Source organism: Mauremys mutica, chromosome 3, assembly GCF_020497125.1.
Source record: "Mauremys mutica isolate MM-2020 ecotype Southern chromosome 3, ASM2049712v1, whole genome shotgun sequence".
In the NCBI taxonomy this organism is placed as follows: domain Eukaryota; kingdom Metazoa; phylum Chordata; order Testudines; family Geoemydidae; genus Mauremys; species Mauremys mutica.
Genome location: NC_059074.1, coordinates 201,859,276 through 201,871,500, shown reverse-complemented (window position 1 = coordinate 201,871,500; position 12,225 = coordinate 201,859,276). Strand labels below are relative to the sequence as shown.

General features: G+C 42.7%; 1 protein-coding gene across 1 annotated transcript in view; it reads left to right on the top strand.

The window, feature by feature from the left end:
- Positions 1–12,225, top strand: part of PLCB1 (phospholipase C beta 1) — a 641,577-nt gene that overhangs the window by 169,596 nt on the left and 459,756 nt on the right. The window lies entirely within an intron of this gene.

Sequence of the window (12,225 nt, the reverse complement as noted above, 5' to 3'; positions counted from 1 at the left end):
AAATGCTACAGAAGTACTTTATGACATCCACATTAATATCAAATTAGTTCACCATGATTAATGGTTTTATGATGAATAGTAATAAAAAATTAACGAGGGCTGGAACATTATTTTTAAACTGTTGCCCACCTTTCTGTAAGGCATTCAGGTTCTTCTAGCACAAATGTTTTTAGCTAAGATTTATGTGTAGCCATTGATTTGGGGGCTTTTGTTTATTAGGTTACATAAGGGCTGTTTTTGTTATTGTGTATTACCAGCTCGAGTGCAATGGCATTAATTGAAGGGTACCAGAAAACCAGGACTTCCCTCCTGGTGTAATGCCTCGCACCTGTGTGAATCAGCCTGCCTTTCATCGCTGGTTGCGTGGGATCGCTGATTGCGTGGCACAATAGATGCAGCACCTGCGTTGGCAGGTTGACAGGGCCATGTTTACCTGCTGGAGCAAAATGCTCATTTTGGGATCAGTTGTGTCCATTCTGCACCGGTCAATGTTCTGGGCACTATGGGCAAAGAGGTGTAAATCACGGGCGAGTGTATGTTTCAGGAGACTCTGTGTGACAGATCCACAGTAGCAGCTCATTCTTTGAGATCTGGACATCACTGGTTCAACCCCAGGAGTGTTGGCCCAGATGGCAGCTGTCAGAGAGGTGTACTGACTCCCAAATCTACCAGATGTGCAGAAGCACTTCTCCACCGCTACCCTCCTCCTTAACAGGTTGCAGTGTGCCCTGCCCATGGACCCTCTAATTCCCTACCATTAAGTACTAGTGGGAATAATCCTTGCATTCAGGTGAGGGCAAGGACTGTAATTGTGGCCAGTCCCTGCAAGGATCCTATTCAGAGAAGAAAGTTCCTTGTACTTAGCACCCATGTAAAGGCCTAGCACCCATAATCTGCTCATCCTACATCATTCCTGAATGTATAGTATATAAGTATTATGGTCCAGATTCCCAGCTTCTGTAAATTGGCGTAGATTCACTGAAGTTGACTTAGACCAGCTGAGGATCTGGCTGTATATGTAGTGCTTTGGGCACTCTCCATACCAGGGACATGTGGTAAGCCGATATGATCTGTGTCCTGGCTGTCTTAGAGACCATGTGATATTTAAGTCATGGCACAAGGTCCAACACTTTGTATCGGAAAGAGGATGTAGATGGAAGATTCATTAAATGGGTAGAAATAACTTTTTTTTTCTTCGAATTCCTCTAATTTCTGATGATTTTGGGTATTGAATTTGTTGACTGTTTCCTGCCAGTTTTTGTAAGCTCATTTAATTTTGTGTGTTCGTAATTATAAATGCTTGTAGATTGGGCCTCTGTCTTACAAAAGCCTGGTCCAAAACCCATTTAAGTCAGTAGGAGTCTTTACTCCACCTTCAGTGATCTTTAGATCAGGCTCAAAGGTGGACAGAAATAAAGTGATCATCTGTATCCAGCACCAGCTTTTCAAAGGTTCTATTGATTTATTTATTTTTGTGTTTAAATAATAATACCAAAGATGCCTATACAAGGCACTAGGTACCCTAACACATCATTAGTATTGCAACAAAGTCCCAGCTGCATTCAAATCATTAGTTGAAAAGAAGCACAGCCACCCACATATAAAAAAACCAACCTCCTTTCCACCCGTTCATTATTCCGGGATGCTCTTCCTCCACCCTCTTCTGAACCCCTATCAAACAAAAAGGGGGGTGTTTCTTGGGTCACCTTTAATTACTGTGTCCTTGTATTGTATAAAGTTCATCTTTGGTAGTAAGTGCTGGCATCTTTAAGTACAGGAAGCAAAACTTCTCATTTATAGGCCTATTTCAAACTCGGCTGTGTGTATTGTTTTCAACAATTGTCTTCCACCCGTCAAAAGAGCCATATTTTGTGAATTGTTTTGTATGTGTTTTGTAATCTCTAATGTGCCTTCTTAATTGATATAAAAAGGAATATTCTTTTTCTTTGGTCATTTTTAGCCGTAGGAGGAAAATATTCAACTCCTTTTCTCTTCTTTTATAGTGGGTAACATTGCTAGTCTTTCTGCCAACCTACATCACTCTGTCTCAAACTATCATCCTATGTTTTGCTCTGATAACAATCATTAAAGCTAATCTATGGATTGATGTGCTGGGGAAGGCTGGTAGGGTGGGAGCAGCCTGTGCTCTGGAGAAAGGAAATACTACAAAGGTGGACGTTTTAATACCTGCCAGGGCCATAATGTATGGTGCCTGTTACACCTCTTGGGAAGGTGTAATCTGTAAACAATTTTATACTCCCCTGTAGTTGTGATAAAAAGGACATTTTCCTGGACATGGTCCCCCAAGACGTGTTCTTTCCATTCAGGTACCAGTGTGAACCTCATCACCATGGCATTTAAGCCTCCTCACAGTCTTTAATGTATTTTCCTCCCATCATCCTTTGAGGCAGGGAAGTTCTACTCCCCTTTTACAGGTATAGGCACAGGGCAGGTTAAATGCCTTTCTCAGCGTCACCCAGGAAGTCAGCTGCAGAGCCAGGGATTGATCCTAGATTCCCTGTGACCCAGTCTAATGCCCTATCCATGACTAGAGACCCTCCTTCCTTTCGCTGCAGACAGCATGATGGGCTCCCCATGTCTGCACTCCCGAGCACTGCAGCCCAGTTTTGTTGCTCCCCTCTGCTGGGGTACCTGAGGAAAGAAGGGATCCTTTCACACCCGCTGCTCCTCCCGAGCACCCACTCAAGCCTTGTTTGAACATTCATGTTTTCCTAGGCTCAGCATCAGCTGCTGAGTGTGAATATACCAACTTCTTGATCCGCCTCATTCATTCTCCAGAAATTGACTGAGCATTTTGTTGTCTCGCACACGTGCGATGTGCTCTATCCAATGCTTTTCTGCAAGCTGAGTGGGTGAAATCCTGGCCCCACTCACGTCAATCACTAAAAGGTGGCATGGAGGGTCTCTGCTGTCGTCATAATCATTGTGGAGTGTATGCATAGGTAATATTTACTAAGGTATGTATGTATACTGAAAATTATGTTCTTAAAGTAAGGCAGGTCACTGGACAGATTCCTTCTAAGCAGGAGGGAACCGACACTTCTCTCTCTGTCTGGTCATGCATTGCATACTGAGCCTGATACCAGTTGAAAGATTGCCAACTCTGCAAGAGAGGACATTGCCAGGAAGAAATAAACAGCTGGAGGGAATCCTGTTGACGAGTAAAAGCAATGGATTATGGGGGGCGGGGTCTATCTGGGAGAGCAGATATAGTCCACTCTGGGTCCTTCACCTGGACAAGCTGACAGCACGTCTTGTCTCATGAGAAAGGGATCACAGCCTGCCTGGCTGGAAAGTGCTGGTGAGCAATACTTTATTAGACATGGGAAAATCTTGTTAATGAAGTCTAGGCTGTAGAATGCGTGTTGCCATTTTATGTTCTGTGTAACCGTTTGTTTCCAGTCTTCTCCTTGCTATCACTCGCGTCTCTCTACATCATTAAATACATGTTTGCTTGTGTTCACTGTGAACTGAATTCAGGGCTGTGTGTGCAGCAGAGTGGGGATTGGAGGCCCGGGTGGTAAGTTGGGCTGTCCTGTTCCTTTGGAAGCGGCAGATCTGTGAGTGTCCCATGGAACAGGGATGGGACACTTGGAGGGCTCAAGAGGTGGGCTGTGCCTATCACTAACCCATAGAGAGAGCGAGGCCAGTGCAGGCCTACAGGGGAGGGGTTGTGTTGCTCGTGGCGGGTGAAGTTGGGGAGAGAGCACCCTCTGCAGGCACAGACAAGGCTTCCTCATACTAAGGGGCAGGTGGTAGCGAGGTGCCCCCATAGCCATGGGTACCCCCAGACAGTGTCACACCATTCTTTTTGCCCCCTTTTTTTGGATGATGTGTGTCCACAGGACCCTGTCATGATTTAGCCCTAAACATGGGCCTGATCCTGCACCTCCAGCTCAGGCCAGATTTCCACTGATCTCAGCTGGCAAGGAAACAGAAAGATTTGTTTTCATTGGATTTCCCTGTTTATTGCTTTCACTAGCGGCGTACGCTGAATTTTCCACATAGGTGAAAGAGGGCTCAACCAGTCCCTACATGTAAAGAAACTGGGTGAAACTCAGGGGTGGTAAACACGGAAGTGAGGCCCATTGTTTGTATTGTTATTTACAATTCAACAACACCTAGAAGCCCCAGCCGAGATCTTTGGCCATTGTGATGGTCACTGTACATTCACATAGTCAGAGCTCCTCCCTCCTATCATAAATAGAGAAGACAGACAACGAGAGTGATATGCCCATTTTACAGATGGGGGAACTGAGGCAAAGTTAGATCAAGGATCAGATTTTTAAAGGTATTTAAGCACCTAGAGATGCAGGTGGACCTTTAGTGGGATTTTGAATGGGAGTTAGGCACCTAGGCACTTTTGAAAATCCCACTAGTGGAGCCTCAATATCTTTAAAAATCTGGCCCCAACGGACTTGTGGTAGAGGGTTTTAACCACAAGCCAATCCTTCCTATCCCCCAATTTTTAAAGCATTTATTCTTCTCTCTTCAACCTCAAAACACCAGACTCAGAAATTATGGCAATATTTTCCACCTGATTGTGGTGTTTGTGCAAAGTCTTATTCTTTAGCTAGAGGGTGCTGGTAACAAGGACAAATACCAAGCGCCACCAGCGTTGCAGTGGAACTAATGTTCTAAAAAAACCCTAAAGAGACCTTTATAATTGTGAATTAGGAGAAGTGTCTTGATTCCAAATATAATGGGAGATATACAGGGCCGAGGGAATAATAAGATGATGATGATAACCTCTGGTTTTTAATAAGTTATTAGAATCGTTTAAGAAGGAAGCAAAAGTAATTTGGGGAGCAGGAGATTAATAAGCGATTCATCTTGAAACCAGAAGGAATAATTGTTGATGTAGATTCACTTCTGAAACATGAAATGCTCGGGGCCTCATCCCAGAGTCCTTACTCGGTCAAAACTCCCATTGACGTCAGCCAGATTAGAACTCCAGCAAGGGCAGGCCCCAAGCTATTTATGTTTCAAAAATGCTGAAGCGGCTTTGTAAATCAATAGTTACTCCTTTGAATTCCTTATTCATTTCCTCTTGCCATCCCATCTACCTGGTAGCAACCTCTGCAGTTTTATTTCAGCATGAGTTGCTGGGAAAGGCCTGTTTTTGTTCTTTTACTTGGAATGGTCCATGCACGTGACTGCAGAAGAAAATTAAATATCTACATGCAATGAAGAGAAAAATTGATTCTTGTGCCATAAAACAAACATTGCTGTGAAAATTGATGTGCTCTGGTGTAGATGTGTCAATAATCTATAAATTCTTAAATGTAGGAACATAACTAATATATAAGATACTAAATATCAGTTGAATGATTAACTGTTGAAGAATTTGCATCTGCAGCATGCTAATAGGACAGTAAAATACACACTATTTTTTACCATTTTGAAATTCTTGAGACAATAACCGTTTCTATGGAAACTGAAATCTTCATGTAACTATATAAGGGTTTCAGTAGCAAACAGAAATATTAGGACGAGTTGGCGGGGCTCAGGAAGAATCCCTTTGGCAAATGTTCACCTTTTAAAACTATTGATGCATTTGATTATTGCTTTTTCCCTCACACCAGCATCGATCGTTCAACAGGAAATGAAATATTTTACAATGACAGATGATATAGAAACTTGAAAAAATTAAGTAATAAATAAATAAAGGGACTGTTCTGAAAGCCTAAAATAAACAAACAGGGTAACCCCCAGTACTTCAAATTTTCAGCCCTGCAAATGTATTTCCAGTTAACATGGTAAAAATCCACTAAACACAGTCGTTAACGTTTTGAAATGCCAGGTGTTGTGTTCACAGCTCTTGTGGTCTCGCAATATTTGGCATTTTTCTCAAAGCCCCAACTTCTGGAGTCAGATAACCTGGGGAAAAGCTTCAGCTCTCAATTTAAAAAACCAGGAATTTTCTAGCACTTGTGCCTATGGAGAAAAGCTTGAATATGTGACCCCTAAAAGCTCAAAAACAAGAGAGGCAAATAAAAAGGATCCCAAGTTTATTACTTTTTAAAATCTCATGACTTTTGGATGGGGCCACTCATGAATTTGAAATGCTTGGGGGTTTTACTGCACTCGATTTTCTACTCTGTTGTACTGTTTTTTGTCATTGACAAGTGTAATGGAGTGGAGAATCAGGCCAGATGTGTATTGAGATTTCTTTAGCAGTCTCTCTCTCTCTCTTTGTTTTTAACCCTGTCTTCTGAATTTACAAATTGGGGGTTTAGAGCACTGTTTCAGACTCATACAGAGCATGCGTGCATGCATAAATAAATAACACATGGTTGTTCTAACTTATGGATAAGGTCCTAACTTCTGATACAACCAATCAAATAGGAATTACAGAAACCATCGGGATAGTAAGTATAGTTGAGGCATTTGACTTTTGTGTGCACTCTGTCCTGAAGCAGGATTTGACCACTATTTTATGTTTGCAAACATAGTCTGGTGCTTTGTGGAGTGTACTTTAGGGGAAGTTTCTATAGTCTCACGTTGAATGGGGGGATTTAAGGGTGTGAGTGTGATACCAATGAAATATGAAAGTTCATCTTGTTTTGGGGTGTTTCTTTCTCTCTCTTTCTAACTTTCTGATGTTCATTTGATTCCCAAAAGAGCCAGGAAGGAAATGTCTGCACTGGAACTGGAAGGTATAATTTCCAGCTCCACAAGACATACTGGCGCTAAGTCTGATCAAGCTAGCAGGCTAAAAATAATATCGCTGTGGCGCTGAGAGTGGCAGGATGGTCACTTAAGTATGGCAAGCTGCCAAGCATCATACTCCGGTGGCCTGCCTGTTCCGCCGCTTGCACCGCTGCATCTACAGTACTCTTTCTAGTGTGCTAGCTTGACCAGAGATAGCATGGGTATGTCTGCCTGGGCTGGAAGTAGCACCTTTCCAGCTCCACAGTAGACATACCCAGATTCCTGACGCCTAGGAATCAGTCATGTTACTTTAACCACCAATCGACCCAAAAAGATAGGGGCTAATTGTCCTTGCTAAATTCTCAACAAGCCCTAACTGGCTTCTGAAGAAAGTAGATTCCCAGGCCAATCAGGACCAGAGAGGGCTGGATAAAATCAGCTCTGCTGGCTTCAGGAGAGCTACCATTCAAATGTTGGAAGCTACCGGCCTCCTGCTTCCAAGTGCTGGCAGTTAAGCTGCGTGGGCTGGAGCTGAAACCTTGGAGGACAGTGGGCTGGAAAACCACCAGAAGAGGCAACTGTGGTGATCTAATCTGACCTCCTGCCATAGCACTTCCGCAGAATAACTCCTAGATCACATCATGGGTAGCCTGCATTGTGACTTGGTTTGGGATGCTTTTGAAATGTTTTGGCACGCGTCCTCTCCCAGCTCAGGGAAGGACAAATAAAACTTGTATTCTACCCTCTAGGGAGAGAGGGAAAGCACCTGTGACTTCTTTTGTGTGAAGGCCACACCCACCACTCAAGGTGGCCCTGTGACAATAGTCAAGTTATATTTTTATCATTTGAACAAAAGAGGCTTTTGTTGTCTTTATCACATTTGAAGCCGGAGTGGTTCTTTTCTTTGTGATCAAGGCTGAACTAGGGCAATTATGCTGTGTTTAACAGCCTCCCTGATAAGACAGCATGTGGGAAATGACGCATAGCCTTTTTCTTCTATACTATAAATCCCCTAGAAAAGTTAGCTGCCTACTAGAATTTTATTGGAAGGTAGAGCAGGCCCTAGTTTTGCAGCCCAGCAAGATTTCTGCTGCTCTGCCTGTTTCAAATATTGGCATCGCCGCTATTTATATCCCTTGATAAATTCATGTCATTTTTCCCTTCAATAACCTTGGCGTCAAGTTAGAAACTCTTATGTAAATTACACCTTAGTAGGGCTCTATTTCTGCCAACAATAAATAAAAGCAGATTGTGCACATTGCCCACCTTCTCTTCACCCAAGCTCATTTGAATTCACTCTACTTAAATACAACAGGGGCATCTTTTAAAAAAAACAAACTGTTTGTTCTTTTCCTGCATTGCATTTCAGTTTCATGTTAACAATAATGAAAGTTAAACGTATTTTCCTCCCTTTGGCAGTTGGCATAGCTGTAAAAGGAGAGTTGTCTTCAAAAAACAAAATAAAGATGTCAAGAAGTCTTTCCTGTGCTGCAGAAAGTCGGATACACACCAGGCTGTGTGTGTTTGTCGGAGGGAGATGTCGATTTAAACAAAAGCAAGTGTGATTTTTGCTATGGGTTGGAATTGTCTGGTACACTTTACAGCTGAATGGAATTTTTACCTTGTGAGTTCCCGGTCACATGACACTGGAGTTTAAATAACGAGTGCAGCAAAGAAAGTGATAAAGGAAGTTTGCCTTTAGAGCATGTTCCCTGGAGAAGAACACATTCCTTGCTTGTGAATTCTTTGCAAGGTGTGGAGGAGTGGTCTTTGTGGACAGAATACTTGAGATGGGTTTAGGAAGGTGCAGTCAACTGATGGTGAACTAGAGGGAGGGCTGAAGAGGAAATACTGGATTTAGGCCGTGTCTACACGAGCACATATATTGGCAAAACTTTTGTCGCTCAGGAGTGTGGAGAAAAACGCCCCCCTGAGTGACATAAGCTTTGCCAGCATAAGCGTTGTGTGTACAGCACTGTTGGCGGGAGACGCTCTCCTGCTTACATAGCTACTGCCACTTGTTGAGCTGGTTTTAATATGTCGACTAACGCGGCTACGCGAACGTTCTGACAGTGGCACAGCTGTCTTGGTTCAGTTCCACTGTAAGCTTGTAAGTGTAGACACGGCCTAAGTCTGCCCAGGGATGAGTCTGTGTTGGGGAGTTCACCTTGCTTACCTCAGATCTCCGTACAATGGGTTGGAATCCTTTGATTTTCAATAGGTCTTGTGCTCCTCAATCCCTTAGACATTTGTGAAAATCTCCCTCAGAACTGTTCCAAGGTGGTGAGAAATGTGATGAATCTAGACGATCTACAGCAGTGATACTCAGACCTCAGTGGTGCAGGAGCCAAATTAATGATCAACATTACCCAAAAGAGCCACAGCAATGTGAATTCATTGTTTCATTTACTATATTACTATATATTCATATTTAAACAGTGTGACGGGGAAATATTTAATGTGTGTATTAGTCTCACAGCAAAATGACTGATCAAGTGCTATTATTTTATCAGCTACAGTTGGTTAATAACATAGTAAAAGCATCCTGATTGGTTAATAGCTTAGATTGGTTAATAGTTAAATCGGTGTTTTAATATGTGCCGCAAAGAGCCGCAGGACATGCGTTAAAAAGCCACTTGTGGCTTACAAGCCTCAGTCTGAGTATCACTGACCTACAGACACAAGCATTTCTCTGTGAAAAGTTTTCTCGACAGTCTATGCATAAAACTAGCTGGATCCACAACAGTTGGACTGCTTCCATGTCTGGTCTTTGTGTCCTTCTTACACTCCTTTTCTGTGTACCTCCATATTGCCCCTCACACCTAGGTCACCCGTTCTCTTTGTGAGAGAGCAAACATCTCATGTTAGATATGGTCTACACTAGAGCAGGGGAAACGATCTAAGTTACGCACTTAGACGTACTTAGCTCTGCTCACCGTGGTGTCTTCACTGCGGTGAGTCGAGAGCTGACTCTCCCCCGTCGACTCTGCCTGCGCCTCTCGCTCTGGTGGAGTACCGGAGTTGATGGGAGAGCATTCGGCGGTCGATTTATCGCGTCTAGACTAGACGACCCCTGCTGGATCGATCACTGCCCGTCGATCCTGCGGGTAATGTAGACAAGCCCTTAGCAAACATCTACCCTTTCCTCTTCAAATCTCTCCTCAAAACACGCAGCTTCCAGGAAGTGTATCTCGACGTTACCTGCCACTCGGGGAAGTGCTGCTATTTATTTAAAATCCCAACTGCTTCACTGCTAGGTGATGCATCCTTATCTTGCCGACATGGTGTTCTTTATGTCTCCATTGTTGTCTGCTTGTATAGGGGGTCCACTTCTTGGGGAAGGCCCCATTATCTCTACTCTGTTCTGTATAATGCAGATTACATTGTCCGGGCTCCACAAACGATTAAAAAACTACAGTATGAAGCGGAGAGACAATGGTATCCTCTTTGGTAGAGCATTTCATGGCATTTTAGACAGAGGTTTAGTGTGGGTGGGAGGAGACAGAACTCATCAATGCCAAGAGCAGATTTCTTGAGCAAAAGCCCAACAATTCCTTCTTTAAGAGAAGCCAGCCCCTTGTCCTTCCTAAAGGGAGGCAGTGACAGTCCACTTCACAATGGACCCACTGTTTTCCACAGTAAATTTTACCAACCAGGTACGACATGGGGGCCTTGCATATTGGGGCCTGAAGCTCATTATTTTCTTGTATTCCCCCATCTTTCTGGCCGTATCCATCTGTTGACTCTTGTCCTATGCTTAGATTGTAAGCTTTTAGGGGCAGGGACTGTCTTTTAGTTCTATGTTTGTGCAGCACCTAGCACAATAGTCCATAATGGTCCAGGACTGGGCTTGCTAGGTGCTATGATAATCCAAATAATACTAATAACATCATAATAACAATAACAACAACAACAACAACGTTGCTTGCCTAGAAAAGATAAGCCGTGCTGCACTCTGAATAAGCTGTATTTTAAGTAATTTCTATCATGAACTTCAGAAAACCATTACAATTATCACTTGTAAACAAAGGCATTAACTAACCTATGTAAATCCTTCTTGCTTGAACAATGGTCTCGGCCTTGTAATATTATAATAAATAAAATATTTTAGCAGTAGACTGAACCTTCAATACACTGTCATCAGATCTATCAACGGGTAATAGACCTAGACTTTGGATGCTTGAAGATGGAATCAGTAGTGCATTATAAAATGAAAATGCAAAAGTGGGAGCAGTTTTCAGCAGTCACTTAGAGCAAATAATTAAACCTTCCCAGTTTTATTATAATTCAGTTTAGGAAATTTACATGATACCCATAGCTTGATGTCTTGTAAACAACTGGCCAGAGTGGAAGTTGCAGCATGGACAATTAGTTGGAAAGGTTAGGTATATTTGTTGTCATCAGCATATTAATGAGGGGCAGATTATTCTGTACCTCAGTGAGCTGGAAGCAAGTAGAAGCATATAAACACTTAGAAGTTCGAAAATTGCTTCCCTGTGGAGCACCACAGTAAAGAGAAGCAGAAGTTGAACATTGCAAACACAAAGAAACCATCACCAAATGATGAGCTGTGTTCATTTTAGCCGTGTGAAAGCTGTATTACTCAGCACAGCAATGGACACTAAATGTGTTAAAAGAATGATGTGATGGGTAGCATGGAATGCTGCTGGGAAGTCTAGTGATGATAAAAATTGACAAATGAGGTAAGAGTCCGGAGAATCAGTAAGTCATTATCTACCTTGAGCTGTGATGCATCCTAAAACTTGATTTGATAATTTTTGAATAAATTAAATGGCAGTAAACAATTTGCAGTTGACTATAAGCACTTTTTAAACAGTATCTTTGCTCAACCTCATAACTTAGAAGCTGAGCAAAATTAGAGAGACAAGGTGGGTGAGGTGATTTTTTTTTTAATTGGACCACTTTCTGTTGGCAAGAGAGACGAGCTTTCGAGCTCTTCAGGTCTGGGGAAGGTACTGAGAGTGTCACAGCTAAATACAAGATTGAACTCATTGTTTAACGTAACTAGTTAGCGCATATTCTAAGGAACCATTCAAGGTCAAGTGTGCCATTAACACTCCTCTAGTCATAGGATAAAAAGGGGGGTTAGTGGGTTACAGATTATTGTAATAAGCCATAAATCCAGTGTATTACTAAAGACCCTGATTTTTAGTGTCTAGCAAAGACATGAGTTTAAGCTCCCAGGCTCATCTTCTGAAAGTGTTGTGCTGGTTTCCTTTGAGGAGAAGGACTCGGATATAGAGTGATTGCTTTGTGAAAAGTGATTTATGGCTTGTTACAATAATGCATAACCCACTAGCAACCTCCGCTTCCTTTCCTCCCTTTAATTGGAGGGGTGTTAACAGATCAGTTCACCTTGAATGGCCCCTTGGTAACTATTTATGCTAAAGATTTTTTTGTTGGGTGACCCCTTTCACATAGCCAGCCTCTTGAGTGTGACCACCTAGCGACCCCCTGAGGGGTCACGACTCCCAGTTTGAGAACCCCTGTGCTAAACAATCTGTTCCACTTTCTGTGTAGCTGTGAGGT